Source organism: Peromyscus eremicus, chromosome 2, assembly GCF_949786415.1.
Source record: "Peromyscus eremicus chromosome 2, PerEre_H2_v1, whole genome shotgun sequence".
Taxonomy (NCBI): Eukaryota; Metazoa; Chordata; class Mammalia; order Rodentia; family Cricetidae; genus Peromyscus; species Peromyscus eremicus.
Genome location: NC_081417.1, coordinates 86,205,123 through 86,227,395, shown reverse-complemented (window position 1 = coordinate 86,227,395; position 22,273 = coordinate 86,205,123). Strand labels below are relative to the sequence as shown.

General features: G+C 37.5%; 1 long non-coding RNA gene across 2 annotated transcripts in view; it reads left to right on the top strand.

Moving 5' to 3' along the window:
• LOC131903721 (uncharacterized) overlaps positions 1–18,096 on the top strand; it is a 112,532-nt gene extending 94,436 nt beyond the window's left edge. The window contains exons 3-4 of one of the 2 annotated variants that reach the window (XR_009377572.1): positions 2,923–3,021; positions 17,913–18,096. This is a non-coding gene — a long non-coding RNA (uncharacterized LOC131903721). Of the gene's footprint in view, positions 1–2,922; positions 3,022–8,887; positions 9,102–17,912 lie in introns of those variants that run through there. The other variant, XR_009377573.1, reaches the window with a different exon arrangement.
• Positions 18,097–22,273: the final 4,177 nt, after the last annotated feature.

Genomic DNA, 22,273 nt, shown 5'->3' with positions numbered 1-22,273 from the left:
CTTCTTTGGAAGCCAGCTCAGGGAATTTGAGTTGCTTTTAAGTTACAGGTTGGCCTTTTATCCATTGTTAAGGCTCCTCATTGTTCCCCAGATTCCAAACGCAATATCCTCCCTCCCTCTTCTCAACCAGCCTAAGTTTTTCAAAGAAAATAATGCTAAGTGGCTCAGATTTACAAGTGTGGTGCTGAATCGTTGGTTAGGAAAATAGTTACATACAAACAAGGAGGCTTGCTATATAGTCTTCATTTTAGTGAACAAGTTTTTCCATAGTGTTATTCACAGACATGCATTTACTCTTGACATTTCCTACTCTTTACCCTGAGTCCTCTTTAGCATAACGCATCCTACAGCCAACCTGTGATGCAATAAATAGGCATGAAAAGGGTCTATCTTATTCAGCAAACCTATTCTCTGAGGTGTTTTTCTTTTCTCCATAGAAAATAAAATGGGCATTGTTGCTTAGGCATAAATTGGGCCAGAAACTTTTAGAATGCTGCTGATTTTGTATATGTCTTATGAACATTCATGCACTTATCTCTAAGCTAGCCTGATGCACATTATGCTGTGCCAGCTAAATGTTAAAGTCACCCCTGAGTCACCCCAACAAAATGGCATTTTTGAGGCAACTTGAACTTAACATAAGCTCTATATACAAAATCAGTTCTATGAGACAGTGTGCTCCTTGCCAAAAGGAGGAGGGTGGACTTACCAGAGTAACTTAACTTGAGGGAAGCTTCTACTTTTACTACATCTTTGCTTTCACCCCACCTCCCAGGACTGACTCCTAAACAGGAGTTGGGACAAAGAGCACATAATTCATAGGATGATAAAGTAATGCATATGGAAGAGCCTTATAATGCCTCAAATCCAACTCTTCTGTGCTTAATAAAACTGAGGCCTAGAGAATAAATGATTTCCTCAAGGTCACATAGCTTCCTTGAGGGAACCCCAGAGAGACTCAGCACATCACTCTTCCACCCTCCGTTTAGATAAAAGTCTGACTCTCTGTATCCATTTGCAGGGGTGCTGTCTTAGTCAGGGTTTCTTTTGCTGTGAAGAAACACCATGACCACTGCAACTCTTATAAAGGAAAACATTTAGTTGTGGTGGCTCACTTACAATTTCAGAGGTTCAGTCCATTATTATCATGGCAGAGAGCATGGCAGCATGCAGGCAGACATGGTGCAGGAGAAGGAGCTGAGAGTCCTACATCTTGCAAGAAACAGGAAGTTGAGACACTGGGTGTTATCCTGAATACATGAAACCTCAAAACCCACCCCCACAGTGACACACCTCCTCCAACAATGCCATACCCATTCCAACAAAGCCACAACTCCTAATAGTGCCACTCCCTATGAGATTATGGGACCAATTGTATTCAAACTACCACAGGGGCCTAAGTGAGAAGTGCTCATTGCAACTAAAAACAAAGATCTTAAATTGGGAAAACTGGCTCTGGTTTAATCTTGAGTGTCTCCCAAGGGTCATTTGATGAAGGCTTGATCTCAGCATGGTGTTCTTGAGAGGTGATAGAAAATTTAAGATGTAAGGCACAGCCAACCTTTGTGCATTTGGATGTAGCCATGGGTCTTATATGGAAAAGGGAAAGACCTACCAGGATATGCTCCAAGTCACCAGTATGTAAGCAATATGAGGTCAATTAATCAAAGTCTAATCCTCACAAACTGATAGTCAAAAGAAATACTTTCATTATATAAGTTGAACATGAAAGAAACTAAATGTTGCTATCCAGAATATTAAAGAAATGAAACCAAACTGAATCAAAGCATGCAAGTAAGCAACCAACCAAACAAACAAAATATCTTAATGGGCCACAATAAAGTTGATGTCACAATAGCATTTGAGAAAGATGAATTTGAAAAACCCAAAATGAAACTTTTTAAATTCCTAGCAGAATAGTGAATGTTATCAGGTCATAGTGATGTGAGCAAGATGAATGTTGCTACCATGATGCAGGAGGAAAGTACTAGAGTGCTTATAAAATGACCACACAAGGACATACATTCTCTAGGTAGAGGAAGTGGGTTAGAAGAAGGCATAATAACATACTTGGTGGTGAAACTTCATTCCAATGATGCTTGTTTGGAAAATTTTGCACTATCAGGTCATAGAACTCATGAATAAAACCCCTTCTTATTTTGACTCAAAAGGAATAAAGATTTATTACCATCCTAACCAGAGAAACAGTATTGACCCATGGGCTATTTAAGATTTTTAACACTGTGGGCAAGAATATTTATTGCTTTTAATTACCATAAAGTAGCAAGGATCTTGTTTTAATAGATTTTTTTTCTCCCATTCCTGTGCTTTGCTTTGTAATTTGAGTTGTAGGAAAGAAAATGCTATTTCAATCGTAAGTAAAAATTCTCAGACAAAAGTGATAAATTAGAAATGACCGTAGCTTGTTTTCAATCTCTTTCTACTTTCTCTTCAATCTCAAGAAATCAAAATAGTATTCTGAGAGTGAGTGGCTGGGTTGGTGGATAGGTGGATGGAGGGGAGAAAAGGACTGGGTATCAGAGGTGGCTCTAGTCTACTGTATGACTTTCAGCTCTCTGGATCCCAGACATTAGACTTAAATAAGGCCAGGGACCACTCGGGCTAGAGAAGAGCCATGCAATTATCTCCCTCCATCCAGAAAACCTACACTTTCAGAGTCTTTGAGGCAGAGGAGCTTTGTAGGACAGTTAACACCAGGACTCATTGGTCGTCTCTATTTGACCTACACAGTAAATTCCTTTACCCCTCTAAGCCTCAATTTTCTCATTTACAGGATGGGGAAAGTAATCTCTTTGCAGCATTATTTTGATTATAAAATTAGATAATGGATTGTAAAATACTTAGCAGTGTTCTTAGTGTACATAATTCAATAAATGATAGGCTTTTTTTTTTTTTTTATAGTTGCAGGCCTAGATTCCAGTTGCTCAATTCCTCAGCATCTCCTTTACTCCTACCCACAATGAAAACAAGAAATCATGAGATCTGGGTATAGTAGCACAGGTATGTACTCCTAACATTTTGGAATTAGAGATAGGAAGATGAGGAATTGAAAGCCTGTCTTGGCTTTGTAATGTATTTCGGAAATACAAGATGCCATTTAAAAATTGGTTTGAATCTTCAGATCAATTTTGTTGGATATTGCTCTTTCCAAGGAGGAATTCTTCAGATGCATCAAGCATTCAGGTTTTGTATGTCTGAGTCCTTTGGTGGGTTCTGTGGGGACAAAGGCAAGGACCTATAGCAATTACAAGTCATGTGTTAGCAGCTAATGCTCCATGCTATTGTGGAGTAAGTTCTCTTCATTCTATGTTGACAATGGGGGACTAAGAGTACTTGGAAATAGTACTTTGAGGATACACTGAAGAAGAACAGTCAGCAAGTGGTATAGATCTTCAGACATGGGATCCATAGGGTATTAGATTCAATTGCAATACCTTATTGACTAGACTTGGTTTACCGAATGCTGAGCCTATGGTTCTACCTTTGACTTCTCCTTTTCTATTGCTGCTGTGGCTCATCTTCTGTGGGCCTAGGCTCTGTTTCCAGGGCCTCTGGTGGGTTCACAATCCAATGACTGAGTATTGAGCTATATTAGAGGGAAGTTTTGATGAATGCTAAAGCACCTTAGATTTTCTTTTCCTCTTCTCTTGCTTACCTTCCTTGCTGCCCTGATTTATTCATGTAGATGTTTCCATAGGCACTATATTCAGGGAACCTGGGCTGCACAGAAGGTGACCATGTTTTTAAGGTATTCTCTCAGTCTGGAAGAAGAAAGCAAAGTCTAACTTTATTCATCAAGATCATAATGGATGAAACCAATTCTTATATTTAGTACTTTTTATGTGCCAAGCACTTTGGTAAGTGCTACATATAGAGGAGCACAGACTTGGGTTACTGGTCTTAAGCAAGGGCATCATAGAGGCTTTGTGTATCACAACATTCACTGTTCTTATAATCATGTCCTAAACTCTTAATTTTTCTGGACCTCAATGTCCTTTCTTACACAATTGTGATAACAACATTTAATTTAATGTGCCTAAGATAATTAAGTGAATAAATACTTGGAAGACACATAAAAGATTATCTGGAGGCAGAGCCAGGCAGATCTCTTTGAGTTCGAGACCAGCCTGGTCTACAGAGTGAGATCCATGTCAGGCACCAAAACTACACAGAGAAACCCTGTCTCAAAAAACAAAAACAAAAACAAACAAACAAAAAAAGATTATCTGGCTTATTGGTAGAACTTATTGGTTAGCTATGTTTACTACTGTACGTATTTTCTTTGGCCTTCACCACAACAAGAAATGATCAACCTCATTATCTTTACTTTATAGACAAAAAAAAAAAAGAAAAGAAAAAGAGGCAACTTGAAAACTGGCCTAGTTCACACAATAGCAACATCAGAGACAGAAGCATTCAATTTGTTTATATATAATGAGCCTCCATCATTTATGTTGTTTATCCCACACTATTATAACTACACAAACAAAGATGTGCAACACAGTGTCTTCCCTTAGGGAGTTGAAATACTAAAGAAAGAGAATGGTCAGAAGCACTTATTTTTCAAATGCAGGGAGGACAAAAATATGCTTGTGTGCAAGTTATTAAGGGGTGACAGAGAGACTATTTAACCAAACAAACAAAATGTTATGGGGATTTATAGGGAAGTTCACAAGTATCTCTTGACTGAGAATAGATATAGGTACAATAAAGGTTAGTGAGGGTCATTTGCAGATAGAAAAAAAGCTTAGAGGTGACTATGGGAAATTACAGAATATGAAATATGGCTGAGAGCATGTGAGCCTCAGTGTTGGCTATGATTATTAGCTCTGGTGGACTGCACAAATGCTACCCATTAGATTATCACAGGGAAGAATGAAGGATGGTCTGTGAACTATGTGTCAGGAGACCTGAATTTCCATCTTGATTCTGTCACTAGCTCACTAGGGGAATACCTGCTATATATTTGTAGTGGAGTGTCTTTGTAAACTAGCAGGAGTGAGTACTGGAAAGATTGTGGAACTAGATGACCCCAGAGGAATTCAAGTAAGAAAGCATAGCAAAATACTGTGTAGTGACATGGTATGCCTATTGAGCAAGTGATGATCAGAGAATGGACTTGCTCTGGGTCCCAGGGTGGTACGATGGTTGAGTCTGCACTGGAATTCAGATGTTCAGTTCCAAATCCCATGCCTTACCCACTTTCATACCAGAGAGCACACCATACCCCTCCCACCCTCAGGCATCATGTAAGGCCATTTATAAACCAAGTCTTTTAGGGAAATATCCTGCGAGCTCAGCCACTTCATACACACTTTATTTTTCATTTTAATGGAAGGCCAGGGGTCAATCAGAAAATTGCTAGGTGAGTGCTCATCTCTTTGTTCTGCCATTTCTTATTTGAACTTTTGCCCATTCCTAACCCCTTAAAGCCCAGTTTTCTCTCCTGTAAAGTGGAACAAGCATGATTTTATTATTTCATTATTGAATTCTCATGAGATAATTGAGAAGACTGCACAATGTTGTGAAGCTTTTGTATTGTGTCAAGATTTAACTCAGAGTCTACCAATGAGAGGAAGGTGTAACATATGATCTTCAGAATGTTGCTTTTCTTTTTCTCCAGGCAAATTCTGGAGAGAAAATACCTCAAACTTCACGTTCCTCAAAGGAAATAACAAACTTGCACATATATCTTCCTGTTGTTTGACACAATTAGAGTAGTAATTGTGAATCAGGTTAAAGCTTTCTGGTTTTGAAACACCCCTGCTTTATGAGAACAGCAAGGGCAAATTTTATAGCAGTGTTTGCCTTTATAAACTATTATACACACACCAAGAGTAGGAGGGGCTCTTTGTAAGAAAAGAGAGTAGAGTTATGTTGGCTTTGTGGAGGTTTAGACAGCAAATCTATATCTCAGGGTGTTCAAGTATGCTAGTTAACATATCAGTAATAAAGGGAATTTTAACAAATTTACACGTTAATGTACTAATTTTTATCAATGCTAAGAATCTACGATCAAGCATGGATTGGACACATGCAGCAATATAATGTATGGCAGCAATCATATTTAAGTGACTGTCTAAATTAGGGTTCTCTTTCTGTGAAGACATATCATGACAAAGGTAACTTTTACAAAAGAAAACATTTCAACGGCTTACAGGTTCAGAGGTAGTCCGTTATCATTGTGGCAGGAAGCATGGTGACATTCAGGCAGACATAGTGCTGGAGAAGGATCTGAGAGTTCTACATCTGGATCTGCAGGCAGAAGGCAGAAAGAGTGCCATTGGGCCTGGCTTGGGCTTCTGAAAACCCAAAGCCCTTCTCCAGTGACACAATTCTTCCAACAAAGCCATATCTACTTTAACAATGCCACATCTCCTAATAGTGCAACTCCCTATGGGGGTCATTTTCCTTTAAACCACCACAGAGGCAGATAGTACAGAATGAAGGGCTGAGATGTGAGAAATAGACAAGGATGATATGGTGGTTTGAATAGGAATGCCCCCCACTCCCTCGTGGGCTCATGTGTTTGAATGCTTGGTCCATAGGGAGTGGCACTATTAGGCAATGTGGGCTTGTTGGAGTAGATGTGGCCTTGTTGGAGGAAGTGTGTCACTGTGGAGATGTATTTTGAGGTCTCCTATATGCTCAAGACACACCCAGTGTGACAGTCTCTCCCTGCTTCCTGTGGATCAAGATGTACAACTCTCAGCTCCTTCTCCAGCACCATGTCTCCCTGTATACCACCCACCATGACAATAATGGATTGAAACTGTGAACCTGTATGCCAGCCCCAATTAACATTTTCCTTTGTAAGAGTTGCCAAAATCTTGGCGTCTCTTCACAACCATAAAACCCTAACTAAGACAGAGGTAGATGAACGTTCAGGGTAAGTGAAAAAAATGGAAACGAGGAGAGAGAAAACGGTGAAGGCAGCAGCTGTGACAGCAAAAGAAGAGATGGGAAAATAGGAATCAGGAAGAGGTAGGAAAGATCAGCAGTAAGGAAGACAGTAAGGAGGCAAAGCAGAAAATGAAAGAAAACAAGAAAAGAACCAATAAATAGAGGAGGAAAAATAGGAAAGAAGAGGAGCAAGACTTGTTTTAAGACCAAGTCTTAAATATTGAGTCCAGGCTTGTCCTTGTCCATCTTGACAGAAGAGTTCAGCAATGCTTTTAAAGCAGGGGTCCAGCTGTGCTCTGTTAGCTTGCCTGCTTCCAGATTTTCCTGCTGGGAAGACAGAGATGCTCTCTGCAGATTAGAACCGGCCAGTGATGTTTCTTTCTTCCTTGCCTAACAACTCGCCCTTGGAAACATTGCTTCTGGTTCCTGCCTTTCAATTCTTTGGAAATAAAGAAAATAATAAGGGAGAAGATGAATTGAGATTCTTTTATATTTTCACTGAAAATGACCATGGACGGGAAACTTCTCTAAGTCAATGGCTCTCTTGTGGGGTTTTACATTTCCTCTGTACCGGCAATCAGCACAACCAAACGTTGTCTCCTTTATCTTTGGGACCCCTTCAGAGCCTGGTGCAGTGCCTTTTCTTGTAGAGATGACAAACAGATGTTTGTTAAAAGAATGGCACTGCTCTCTTGCTGCCCTCTGGACTAAATAGAAAACAGCAGAACAAACAGGTACATTTTGTTGATGTTTGACTTGGGTAGACCTGAGTCAGGATTTTACCCAATGAAAGATGAAATGACCAAAGTTTGGAGAGGTAAACAATTGGCTTTAAGTCTCTCACTTGACTGAGAGCAGAGCCAAGGCTATCGCCACCCCAGGTATGCAGGTCTTTCTCTGGTACACCCATTTCTTTTTAATCTTTTTGATAAGTCTGTATAATCAAATGAAGCAAAAATTTCCACTAACAAATCTATAGTTTGCTATAAATTAGACAATCTTCAGTGACTTAAATGCTTTTAATTTACTTATTAAGTGCATAAATGCCTCTTCTCTTCCTACAGAAGCCATTACTCATGGTACTTAATGATCATCATAGAAACCCTTTAAATGATTGTCTGATTTATCTTCAAAATGCAAACACACAAACAATTTTCTATATGTCAAAAATCTTTCTGTAGAGACATATTTCCAAAAATGTTGTAAATGAGTGTAATGGTTAATAAAGACCATATTTGTGCTATATCCATCTGCCTAGAAATAATTTCACACTCATGGTCTTGTTTTATTTTTATAATACCAATAAAAAAGATGAAGAAACAGAGACACAGAAGCTCTGATGCACAGCCAACAATCACAGGCTTGTTTTGTTTTGTTTTAAATAAGATTTAGAGTTAAAACACCAGACATTCCTGTTGATTTAGGAGCTGTTCAAATGACTGGGGCCTGGAAACCAGTCTGACCATGATTTTAGAGCGTCTCATAGCATCTTTAGCTTTGTGATTTGTGTTTCTTAGGCTTACTTTTCTCTTCTGTAAAATGAGTTTTCATGTAAGATCTCATAGAGTTTTTGCAAGAATCAAAGATCCTACATAGAGAGTTCCAAGCTCAAAGTAGGTGCTCAGCTAATCTAAGCTATCATCATGTGATAAAAACCCCTTCTCCACACTCAGTGACTGACAACTTCTATATTTCTCCATTTCATCTTAGATGTGCAGACAAGATTAGGTTTCTGCAGTCACAGGAAACGCATTTTTACATTTGGCAGCAGTGTAGCCTGCCCCTTCTTTCTTCAGAGTGTAAACCCTCCACTTCTCAGTTTAAAGACAGTCAATGCTGATTCATGCCTTTGCCTCATCTCCTGTCTAATCCTGTTTCCCCATCAGAGGAATGAATTTTCTGCCAGATAGTCTCCTTTATAAAAGCTGTTACATTTGTGATTTTTTTAAAAATTCTGTTTCAGCAAGTCAAGCTTTCTCCTGTAGAGAAACATAAAGCATCAGCAACTCTGCTTGGTCCTGAGGAGAGTCAGAGCACCAAAAATAGTCGACGAATAAGCTGAAGTTCTGACTTTCCCTGGAATAAAAGAAGACATAGGCTTCCCTCTCCTCTGGGGACTTATGAGCATAAGGAAAATTGTTCGGTCAGGAGGATGCTCTCCAGACAGAATGCAAAGAGACTGGACGCTTAGGCTGGGCTCTGTTCTTAATTTAGCATTTGACCTTGGATGGAAGAGGTTACCTCCTTTTGGAGCCTCAGTTTGCTCAGCTATAAAATAAAGAAGCTGAACTAAATGATCTCTAAGGAACTCTGAGCTCCTGAATTTTATTGCTTCTGTGACTGAAAATCTGTCAAAGCCCAAAGGAATTAATTTTAATGATTGGATTTTTGACACTGTTGGGGGTATAGCTGCAGCACATAGTCAGGCTTTCAAATCAATTTACCTGGTGAACCCCACTGCTGCCTAATTGTATAGAAGGGTATTTCAACCAATCTACAAATAGACTGAATCATAACTTAGACGTGTCTGTAGCCAGAGGTATATATTAAGCAGAGATGTTTTATGGGACGTAATTGCATATGGCCAGCACAGGAAAAGCTAGCTCACTTGTCATTCTATAACCTAAACCCTCTATTACTTGTAAAGACTGCATTCCACTTTTATGCAAAAATTAAATAAAAAAAAATTACAAGTCAACAAGCTGATATCTTTTTTTCATTGAATGTTGAATTTTTTAAATTTTATTTTATAATTAATTTAATTTTACATATCAGCCATGGATTTCCCTGTCCTCCCTCTTCCCATCCCCTAGCATTCCCCCTAAACCCACCCCCCTTTCCCACCTCCTCCAAGGCAAGGTCTCCCCTGGGGATTCAGCTCGGCCTGGTAGATTCAGTTGAGGCAGGTCCAGTCCCCTCCTTCCTACACCAAGGCTGAGCAAAATGTCTCAGCATAGGCCCTAGGTTCCAAAAAGCCTGCTCACACACTAAGGACAGGTCCCAGTCCCACTGCCTGGAAGCCTCCTAAATAGTTCAAGCTAATCAACTGTCTCACTTATCCAGAGGGTCTGATCCAGTTCCATGGGGGCTCCTCAGTTATTGGTTCATAGTTCATGTGTTTCCACTAGTTTGGCTATTTGTCCCTGTGCTTTTTCCTATCACAGTCTCAATACCTCTTGCTCATACAATCCCTCCTCTCTCTTGCTGATTAGACTCCTGAAGCTGCACCTGGGGCTTGCCTGTGGCTCTCTGCATCTGCTTCCATCAGTCACTGGATGAGAGTTCTATCATGACAGTTAGGGTGTTCAGCCATCCTATCTTCAGAGTAGCTCAGCTTGGGCTTTCTCTCAACCATTGCCAGTAGTCTATTGTGGAGGTATCTTTGTGGATTTCTGGGGACCTCTCTAGCACTCTGCTTCTTCCTATTCCCATGGTGTCTTCATTTATCATGGTATCTTTTTCCTTGTTCTCCCACTCTGTTCCTGATCCAGCTGGGACCTCTCGCTCCCCTAAGCTCTCTTTCCCCTGACCCTTGCCCTCCAAGCTGATATCTTGTACTTATCTTGAGAAAATGGATTACATGATATGCCCTGAGGACAAGTGTGAATTTAACTCAATGCCAAACAGTTTTGGCAACCACCTCGATGGTGCACTGATGCTATAGGAGCTGACAAAAGAAAGGACACATAATAGCCCAGACATGATAATAGAGATTCACCCTTATTTCTTTTTAAAAAAAATCCCTAAAAATAATCTATGTACATTCACTTTAGGTACCCTTATAATCATTGTTTACAACAGGTAAAAGATTGCTGGCTTTTTGTGCATATGAATGAGAAAAATTGTACTTTGAAGAAAACTAATTACTAGAGTTAGTTGTTTAGTCATTACAGGTGTGCTTGCATTGAGTTGCTGTGATGGTCATCCAGTGTTGACATCTTTAAATCTCCATATTGTAGATGAAGACACTGAGTCTCAAAGAGGTTAAGGACTCAGCTAATGGCCACAGAACTTACAAGTGGAGAAACAGAGCCTCCCACTCAAGAATACTTGGCTATGCAAATCCATGCTGCTCATTTTTATTTCTTTATCTGTGGACCTGTCACAACTTCACATTCAGCACCATGGCAGAACTGAGGCCCAATTACTATGCTTCTCACTACTCTTGGATTTTCTCATTCTCTCTCTCTCCCTCTCTGTCTGTCTCTGTCTCTCTTCCTCATATTCCTTTATGTATTGTGTGTCCAGTCTCTGAAAATAATTGAGAGTCACACATCATGCTTTGCTATTTTCTGTAACCAGGAGCTTTTATTTCCCAATGGTAGCTAGTTTGCTTTTAATTTTGGACAAACCTGGCACAGTCTGAAGAAAATTGAAAGTAAATCTGAATTTTGTGTGTTGAGTGTCTACTCCTAAGCATGGTACAGTTCCTGATATACTGACTGGTTTAGAAAAATCTTGGTCAATAATGAGTTCAGATTTGTCAAATTAGAAGAAAAAACAACTTGAGTTTCTGGAAGAGGGGAGAAGAGGTGAAGCAAAGGGGTTCTGGGTATTTTGCTAGCAATGAGTCTGGAAGGACTTCTCATATACCCATCCTTCTCATTTTCTCTTTTCCCTAATCATTCTTGTATCTATGCTATGGAAGAAAAATTGTATTATTTAAAAAGAACATTCCTGTCAAATATCTGGACTATTGAACTAATTTATTGGTAGGTTGGGAATAAGCCACATAGGACCAGACTACAGAACACATGATAGATTTTTGAGGTGGTGCATCTACAAAAACTTTTAAAGACAGTATTCCCTGACAAAATAGATTTTTCTCCTTTCCTATATTTCTCATTTGCAAAGCAAAAATGTTATCAAAATATTTTTACCTTCCTAACAGCCACAAAGTTGTTCATCAGTTTCACACATATTCCCTCTCTGGGGTGCTCAAATCCACCAATAATGAATAGAAAATTAATGTTTATTTCCAAATGTTTCCGTAATTACAAAGCAAATAGTTGATTTCACCAAGATGAGAGTGTAAAATCTGAGCTTAGGAAGAGGATTCTGCCACAGTTAACCACATCATTTAGCCTAAATAGAGGGACTGGAGTAATTACTATAATGAAACAAATTTGTATTACAGTACCTTGAAGTTTGAACTAGGTGTACAATGTACACACCCTTTGATTATTATTCACCCCTGTGTTGTTTTGGTGCCAGGTCTGTAGAGTTTCACTTGAATATAACACTTTTTTTTCAAAGTGCTTTCCAAATATTGTGACTCAAGTCAACCCAAGTTGAAATATTTTCTAGACAAGTAAATTTGTTTAATTACCATGTTCCAAGAACTAGTTTTCCACTACAGGCCATATGTACACAGAATGGATGGACTATTACCAATTTATGCATTAGAGCTCTGTTTATGCTTCCCTTTTTAAGAATCAGCATTTAATTGGTGTTGATTGCAAAGGAGAACACATCGGCATGAATAAAATGCAAGAGATGAGGAGTCTAAAATTTGCAGATGGATGCCAACTTAATCAACCCATAGAAAAGCTGTATTTACACGCAGTATAGAAAGAGTAGTTCAAGAGCCTTCAATATTTGTGACAGAGCATTATTTAGTGGAGGATTATTCTTTGTTCTGGTTTCTCTTTATTTAAAAAATGAAATTAATATGGTTTATAACTGGTAAATTAAAATTGCACATGTTGTGTGGTACAATATGTGATAATTCATATAAAGGGTGTCTAACGACTAAATCAAACTAATTAATGTATCTATCATCTAGTTTGTCTATCTAAGTTAAAGTTTGCCTCAAGAGAGATCCTTTTAACAGTATTTTATAAATTAAATTTATTCTTCCTGCCAGGTGGTGGTAGTACACACCTTTAATTTCAGCACACGGCAGGCAGATCTTTGTGAGTTTGAGACCAGCCTGGTCTACAGAGTGAGTTCCAGGACAGCCAAGGCTACACAGAGAAACCCTGCCTCAAAAAAAATTTGCTTTTCCAATTTTGATTCCCTCACCCTTCCACCCCCATTACTCTTGTCACTTACATTACAAGTGGATATTTGTGGAGGAGGAAAAGTTAATAGGATGGTTGGGATGAAAGTTTTAACCTTGGTATTTCATTTACTGTGCTTCCTGATTCTGTTGTTCATTTGAAAAATAAAAGTAATAATAAGACTGCCTGTGCAACCTAACTAATTCATCAGTTACATAGGTTGTATTCTATGTATAAAAAAAAACAAATGTGCTTCTTTTTTATCATATTTCTGCATTGTTCATGGGGGCTTATATTTGACCACAAAGATAAGAAACACATCTATTTAACTATGAGTTAATTAGCTAGAAAGCTAAAGTGCTTTTGGGAAGGTTCTAAGTATAAAATATAACCAGTCACAGTTGAAACCATCCTAACATGAGGCTGGCTGCAGACGAAAGGTCTACACCCAAGTTATTAGATTTCCTTACAACTGCTATAAGTCCTTAGAAGAGAGCTGGCACATAGCACAAAATGTTTTATTGTTGGCATCCTTTTCTGATTGCAAAGGTTTTTCACTAATGAGATTTCAGGAACAAGTGTGAAGATAATAAACAGAATAATCATGTTATACCAAATATTTATTGAATATTTACAATGCAAAAAGCATATTGTTAGAAACTTTGGGTGATGCAGATAATTACCATGTACTTCCTACCTTTAGCAACTGTGAAATGCAGTAGCAGATATCAAATAAACAATATAAATATGCAGTCAACAAAGTAAAACATGATCAATGTCATCTGAATCATGTATTTGAATCACTATGCAAATTTTAAATAAAAAGAAATATTTGGGCTAAAGAAATGTCTCAGTAGTTAAGAGCACTGGCTCTTTTTGCAGAGGACCCAGACTCAGTTTCCAGCATCCATATGGTGGCTCACAACCATCTTTGACTCCAGTTACAGAGATCCAACACTCCTCTTCTGACTTCCAGGGAAACCAGACATGTATATGGTGCATATATGTACATGCAGGGTATATCATAGTGAAGGAGATATGTTGGAAGTAGGACTTAAAAGAATGAATTTGGAAATGGGAGGTTCATCCTTGGTCCTACAAAATTAAACAAACTAAAACAGCATTAGCAGGATCTTTTATAAGGAAATGTAAAGATTAGGGTAGTGTTCATTGTAGTTTCAATGAAATAGAATGTGGAATTAGATTGAAAATATAGATTGAGGCAATTTAAATGAGAAGATTGAATGTTCAGCTAAGGAATTTGAACTTTATGCTGTAGTCAATGGGACCTTAATAGAACATTTTAAAGAACACTACGGAAAGATCAATTAGGCATTACTGTTAAATATGGATTAGAATGAAAAAACTGGAGAGATATATGTTAGAATGGGGAAAAGTACAAAACTATTTTTTTTGAAGTTTTACTCTGTGCAGTTTAGGTAATTGTAATTGTCCACTTTTTGTTATTAAAATGAATCTTTTATTCTCACTCACCACCTTTAAATATAGGACAATTTTGAAGATAACAGAAGATATACACAGTGTTATAAAACCAGTGTTAAAACTCACATTGGTAGGGTTTCTTAGGCCAAATCCCTTCTACTAAATTGGCTTATTTTCAGAAAATAGACCAAAAGAAAAATGAACTGAACCTTGAAATAGTGTAAAAGTTTGGAAATGGGCCTGTGAAACTTCCTTTGTGAAATAAGAGATAGTTTCCACTTTGGAGACAGATGCAACCATTAGAAATCAACAAAAGATCATCAAAATAATGAATTGTTTAGCTTTGCATGAGTGGACTGGTCACAGAGTTACATGGTGAGATCTTGACATCTTTCTAGTGATGAGAGAAACAAGCAAAGAATAGCTGATAGTTTTTAGCCACCAATATGTGGTGTTTTTTTTTTTTTTGAGGAACAACACACATGCACACACACACACACACACACACACACACACACACACACACTGAGAGGGGGGAGAAGAGAGAGACAGAGACAAAGGTGAAAAACTCTAAAGATGCACAAGATTTAGAACTAATGTTTCTGATATCAGCCCCATCAGTTAAAAGTACTCAGATATTTAAGGGGAATGAGACAATGGTCAAAGGCAGGAAAGGAGAGAGTTTTTTTTTTTTTTGGTTGTTGTTGTTCTGTTTTGTTTTGTTCGGTTGGTTTTGCTTTTATAAATATCGCAGAAAATGGTAACGGAAACTATGGAAATGAAAGGCAATTATGAAGAACAGTGTGCTGAATTAAAGGAGGAAAACACTGGAAATAATATTGTAGCTAGAGTTTTCCTGCCTGGCCCACAATCAGGACAAATCTCTCACCTGCCAGTCCCACAGCCACTCAAACCCGACCAAGTAAACACAGAGACTTATATTGGTTACAAACTGTATGGCCGTGGTGGCAGACTTCTTGCTAACTGTTCTTACAGCTTAAATTAATCCATTTCTATAAATCTATACCTTGCCACATGGCTTGTGGCTTACCGGCATCTTCACATGCTGTTTGTCATCGTGGCGGCTGCCAGTGTCTCTCTGATTCAGCCTTCCACTTCCCAGCTTTATTCTCCTCCTTGTCTCGCCTACACTTCCTGCCTAGCCAATGGCCAATCAGTGTTTTATTTATTGACTAATCAGCAACACATTTGCCATACAGACCATCCCACAGCATAATATATTTGGGTGAAGACAAATAGCAGTTAGAAGCTAAAACATATAAAGGGGAAGCAAAGGTAATGAGGAAGGCATTGGGAAGGGATGGTAGATTAGCATTGGTATATTACTGATGAATAAAGGAAAAATTTCCATGATCAAGGGCATAACCACAGTTTCAAAGTTTCAGAGAGTTCATAAGAATTGAAGAAGAAACTAATTTTTGACGTTGCAACTGGATAACTTTTGATAGCCTCTTCAACTTCTATGATACCATGTAACACCACAGATTTCTGGAGAATAACCCTGATTAAAAAACACATTTGTTGAAACTTATTTAAAAAAATCACTAATTGCCTAGCAGAAATATGAGAACTGTGCTATTCAATGACCTCAAATACTAGCCAAATGTCTATTGGAAAGCAAGAGCATTGCATTCATTTTTAAACATTCCTGATGGAAGGCCAGCTGCTGTCCTTGGTACTAAAAGAGTCATCTGGTATTATAATATTGCAGCAGTATGACCACTATAGTTGGACTGAATTAGGTGTTTCATTACATGCCTCTATTTGGGGGGGATTTATTTTTTACTGAGATGAGATTTTTCAAATATATATTTCCCATCTGGAAGGTTTTTCAAGCTCCCTAATGGTTAACATCTAGAAACCAATTGCTTTTCTTTTCTTTTCTTTCTTTCCTTTTTTTTTTTTTTAATAAAGAAATCCCTTGAAATTTAAGTGTGAGAAATCAAGGTGAGAGGAACACAGGAAATGGAAAACATGTTTAAAAGGTTATATTACCTTTTCTTCTTTAAATAATGGAAAAGTGCAAAAACCATCATCTATTACCCCCTCACCCAGTAGCATTCTTAAATTCAAAATAATTCAAAACAGTGAAATTCAGATATTCTCTTAAAAACCACAATTAACGAGTGAATTGGGACAGGTGTAACTGTTACAAATAACCATGGACTACCAACGTGATTGGTAGAGGTGCCTCGCTCATACAATATACATTTTGCTCACTAAAATACATTTTGAACTGTTGGGAAAATGGACAATTCCTGTGAAAGTCAGCATAAACCTACTATTCAAAGCTGCAGAGGTAGGAAACACTTCGGAAAGTTGGTGAAAATATTGTGAATTTAGATTGAGCACATTGTCAAAATAGTTTCCCAGCAATAAATATGCATATATTGTATGTGTACATATATACACGCACAAACTCTCTCTCTCTCTCTCTCTCTCTCTCTCTCTCTCTCTCTCTCTCTCTGTCACACACACACACACACACACACACACACACACACACACACACACATACACACACACCAGTTTGACTCACTGAAAGACCAGGTTAGGTGATTTTAATGCCAATCATAATCATTTTTTTCTTTTTTTTGTTTTTCAAGACAGGGTTTCTCTGTGTAGTTTTGGTGCCTGTCCTGAATCTCACTCTGTAGACCAGGCTGGCCTCAAACTCACAGAGATCTGCCTGGCTCTGCCTCCTCAGTGCTGGGATTAAAGGTGTGTGCCACCGCCTGGTGCCAATCATAATCTTTAAAGACACAGTCCTGAATGGCATTGTCAGAAATGTTGAAATCCAAAAAGATAAATATCCTTAAAATTTACATATTAAAATCCTGAATGGTGAAACCATGAGAGGTGCAATTCCCATGCAATAAAATGTGTGTAGAAAGGCAAATTCCATGGAGGTGGGATGCACACCATACAGCAATGATGTAGAGTTCAGCTAAAAATGTGTCAATTTTCTTCAAGAGTATTATTTTCAGCTGATGAAATTCCAGAAGCTTTTTAATGAACTAAAAGACATTGCCTTGAAGAAGGCAGGAAAGTTGCCAACTGCTTCTGAAAGAATCGTGTTTGAGTCAGAATGGGAGGACACAAGTGCACCATGTTCTTGATGTATCGCTAAGATTGACTTTACCGAGTTTGCTGTCTATACACAGGCCAGGAAGAAAACTAGTGTGTTCTGAGGAACACCTTGTCATGAAATAAAAAGACAAAAAATGTATCAGTTATTCATCACAAAGCAAAACTTAAAAATGTAGTTAGTGATTATAAATTTGGCCAGCTCTCACAGACCTCTGTACAATTGTCTGAAACTTCTCCCTAATATGCTTTTGCATATGTCAAATTTTATTTTTAGATTTGTCTTTTTGCAGTTTCCCCCTAACATTTTAAATGTCAGGATAATATTTTTTTTCCTTAGAATTTGCTATGTGATGCATTTAATGTTTACATTCTACTTAATACTGGGTGTATCATTATAAAGACTTACAGAATTTCAATTTTTTTTTTGCACAGGTCAACAAATCTGACTCTACAACAATTGCATGATTATGATGTAGACTTCATTCATAAGCATTATACATGTATGTGGAAATGCCAAAGATTATTAATAACAGAAGAGCTGTCCTTTCTGCTCCTATCCATCTGTGAACTAGACAACTGTGCATGATATTAGATGTTGAGGCCAGTGCAAAATCCACGGTGACTCATATTGGGTGGTGTAGGGTGTCTTTCACATTTTACTTTTCTAAATTTAAATTTTAATATTTTTAAAAGTATGTGTGTATACGCATATGTGTGTGCATGTGTGCATGTGTGTGTGTGTGTGTGTGTGTGTGTGTGTGTGTGTGTGTGTGTATGGTGTGTAGAGAAAGAGAGACTAGAGGTTTTTTTTGTTGTTGTTTTCTTTTTGTATCACTCTCTGCCTTATGCCATTGCAATGGACTCACAGAATTTAAAGCTCTTATTTTTGGGTAGGCTGCCAAGACAGAAAGCTCCTGGGATCCTCTTTTCTCTATTCTTGGAGCCAAGGTTACAAGCACATGTGACCACGCTCAACTGTTTCATTGATTCTGAGGTTTTAAACTTTGGTCCATGTTTGTGAAGCAAATTCTTTAACCCACCATGGCATTTCTTCAGCCCCACATTTTGTTTGCTGGCATAATTCTAAATATGTTTGTCTGCCTAAACTGTCATATATGCCCAACTGTTTTGAGTGTTTATGACCTCTTTTCATTGTTTATTTCATTGTATGAAGTGATCTATGATATACTTTGTTGTTTTTGTTTATTTTTCAAATATTTTTTTTTACTATTGGAAATAAACATCTTCCCTCAAATTGTCTCATATATAAATTTGTTTTTTACTGATACATATAAAACAAGTCAGGCTAGGTCTAGCATCCATGGAGACAGACAGGTGAGTCACAAACTGAAGGCCTGCCTAGCTTAGAGATTAAGTTCAAAGCCAGATATAGTAATCTCGCACCAGTTTCTTCAAAATAAAAGTTTTAAAAATTCAGTTATAGTAGAGTCCATGTTCTGAAACATGAGGCCCCTAGCTTCGTCCTGATGGCCACAGACAGCAAACCAATATTAACTTCACAAATTATCAGTGTGGAGTGTTCACATGTGAGACATTGTGTTACCAGGTTAAGCATATCTATTCTCAAACATACATCCTTTCTTCATGGCAGAAATAGTCAAAATTGTATTTCCTTTCCTTTAGAGTTGTACTGTACAAATTTACTGTCTATACTAATCCTTTTCCTGGAGAGCACCCCAGACTTTACTCTTATCTATTTGTAACTTAGTGCTCCGATCAGTGTTTCCCTATATGCCCCCTTTCCTCTGCTCTCTCTGGATTTGGGTAACCATGATACCCTCCATGTCTATGACACAAGAGTCTGAGGTCATGTGTAACTTATCTGGTTAACCTGAATAGTCTCAATTAGCACAATGATTTCCAATACTGTCTGTGTTGTCACAAATGACAGGATTTCATTATTATGACTAAATAGTATTCTACTGTGTATATGTAACATTTTATTTTTCGCTAAATGACAAGTAATGGACTTGTTTCCATTTCTTGACTATTATCAATAGTACACAATGATCCTGAGAATACAAATGACTTTTTGACATATTGATTTTGTTTACGTCAATATATACTCAGACGTTGGATTGGTAGATCATATATCACCTCTAATTTAAAACTTTTGGGGAATCCCCAAACTGTTGTTCACACTGGCTGTGCTAACTTACATTCCCACCAACAGTGTGTAGGGATTTCCCTTTCTCTACATCTGTGCCAGCCCTTCCTGTCTTTTTGAGAATCACAATTCTTACTGAAATGAGATGACATCTCAATGTGACTTTGATTTCTCCAGTGCATGTGGATAGTCCATCTTCCCAGAACCATTTATTAAAATAAATACCATTTCTTCAGTGCATCTTTGCAGAACCTTTCTGGAAGACTATTTGCATTCATATATCCAAGCTTATATGTGGCTCTATTCTATTTCTATTGCTCTTTGTGTCTGTTTACATGATGAGACCAATCTATTTTGATTAGTATGACATTGTATTGAAGTCTGGAAGTATCATAGTGAATCTTGACTGGCAACTCTGTTAGATTGAGAAGCAACTAGGAGATGAGTGCATACCTCTGGGTGTGTCTGCAAGGCTGTTTCATAAAGGGATTTCCAGAGAGGATTCACTAAGTGAGACAGACCTGAACAGAGCATGGTTGTCACCATTTTAAATGCTGGGAGCTCAGAGGAAATAAGTTGGGAGAGAGAAGAAAACCATCTAGTGCAGGCATTCCCTTCTGTACTCCTGGACTGCCTGCTATGGTTTACTTCATCCCCCCTAACATGGTAAACTGAAACCTCAGAGACTTTGTGCCAAAATAAACCCTCTGTCTGATAAGTTTCTTTTAATCATGTATAGTGTTATAGCAATGGCAAATATGATTTAAATGTGTAGTGTATGTAATTCCTTCTTGCATTATTCCTTTATTTTTCAAGACTGTTTTGGCTGTGAATGGACTTTCATTATTATTATTCTTTACAAAATTTAGGATTATTTTTTCTAGTTCTGTGGAAATGTCATTGCTATTTTTACAGAAACTGAACTGAATACATAAATTAATTTAGGTACTATGAGCACAAGATATCTTTCTACAGTTTTTAATATCTTTATTTCCTTTATAAATAGTTTATAATTTTCATTACATTGATTTTTCTTTTCCTTAGTTAAGTTTATTCATATGTATGTTTTATCAGTTTTTTAAAATAGGATTCCTTTTATGATTTCTGTTCCAGATAGCTCACTCTTGGCGTATGGCAATGGTGCTGATTTTTCACATTAATTTTATGTCTTGCAATCTTATTAAATTAATTCTAAAATTTCTCTTTTGGAGAATCTTTGGGGGTTTTTCTACATAACATCATGCAGCCTGTAAACAGTCACAATTTGATTTCCTTTTTCCAATTTTGATGCTATTTCATTTCATATTATTTTTATTTGATTCTTCTGGCTGGCACTTCTTACATGGCATTGAATAGAAGTCATAAAAGCAGGCAGCTTTGTCTGTCCCAGGTCTTAGAAAGATGCTTTCTTATTTTTTCTCCTTTTATGTGATGGTGTTTTATGACCAATTATATACATTCTTTATCATTTTAAGGCTTGAAGAACTTTCTAAATTATCATCAGTTTGGGAATCTTAAAAAAAAGTTTATTTAATTTTATTACATAATTTATTTTAATCTATAATTTAATTTTTAAATGAAATGAATTCATTGACACTCTCAGACTTTGATTACTTTTATCTCCATTCTTTCTTAGCTCTGTCTCACTTCAATGAGCCCCCACTCCTCCATACAAAACACTTTCCCATGTCCATGTCTTTTCATCTTGTTCTGTGACTGATTGACTTTTGTCAGGGCTGTCCACATGATCATGGGTCTAGAATTATCCATTGGAGTACGATTGGATCATCAGTGGGTACACATTTTCTTAGTTTGTTTTCGGTTGCTGTGGCAGATACTATAACTGAAAACGACTTTATGATCATAATCCATCATTATCGTCATTCAAGGCAGAAACTCAAGCAGGAGCAGAGTCTGGAACCATGCTTCTAGGCTTACTTTCCATGACTCACTTAGCTTGTTCTTTTTATACAACCAAGGACCACCTGCCTAGGGGCAACACCATAAACAGTGGGCTGGGCCATTGCACATCAGTCATTTGTCAAAAAAAAAAAAAAAAAAAAAAAAAAGAAAGAAAGAAAAAGAAAAAACACTCACAGATTTGTTTACAGGCTAATTTGATGGAGGCATTTTCTCAACTGAAGTTCTTTCTGCCCAGATGACTATAGCTTGTGTTAAATTGACAAAACAACAACAAATAAATATATAATCTGTGAGTCCATGGCATGCCTATGACTAAGATGGAAATACATATAGGACTCACTATAAAAAGTCAAGCAATGTATATTATTCATTCATCAAAAGAAGGAGCTGGATATTGGGAAGGCCATTGTCCATTCCTAGCTGATCATTTGACACTGGAAACTGAGAGGGAAATTTAGACTTGCCTGCTTAGGAAGACAGATACAATAAATTAGTGAATATTTACATAAGCAGTGATAAGGGCATATGCTACTAGGTGCTCTGGGTGTAAAATGAGAGATACTTGCTTAATAATATAGATTCTTTAGAGGCTTTCTGGGAAGTCATATCAACTCTGAGAAATAAAAGCTACAGAAATCTACAAAAATATATATATTTCAGGTAGAAAGAGAAACTTATGTGGAAGCAAGAGTGCCATTGAGCATATACATTAAAGAAACAGAAAATTATAGCCCATTTTTAG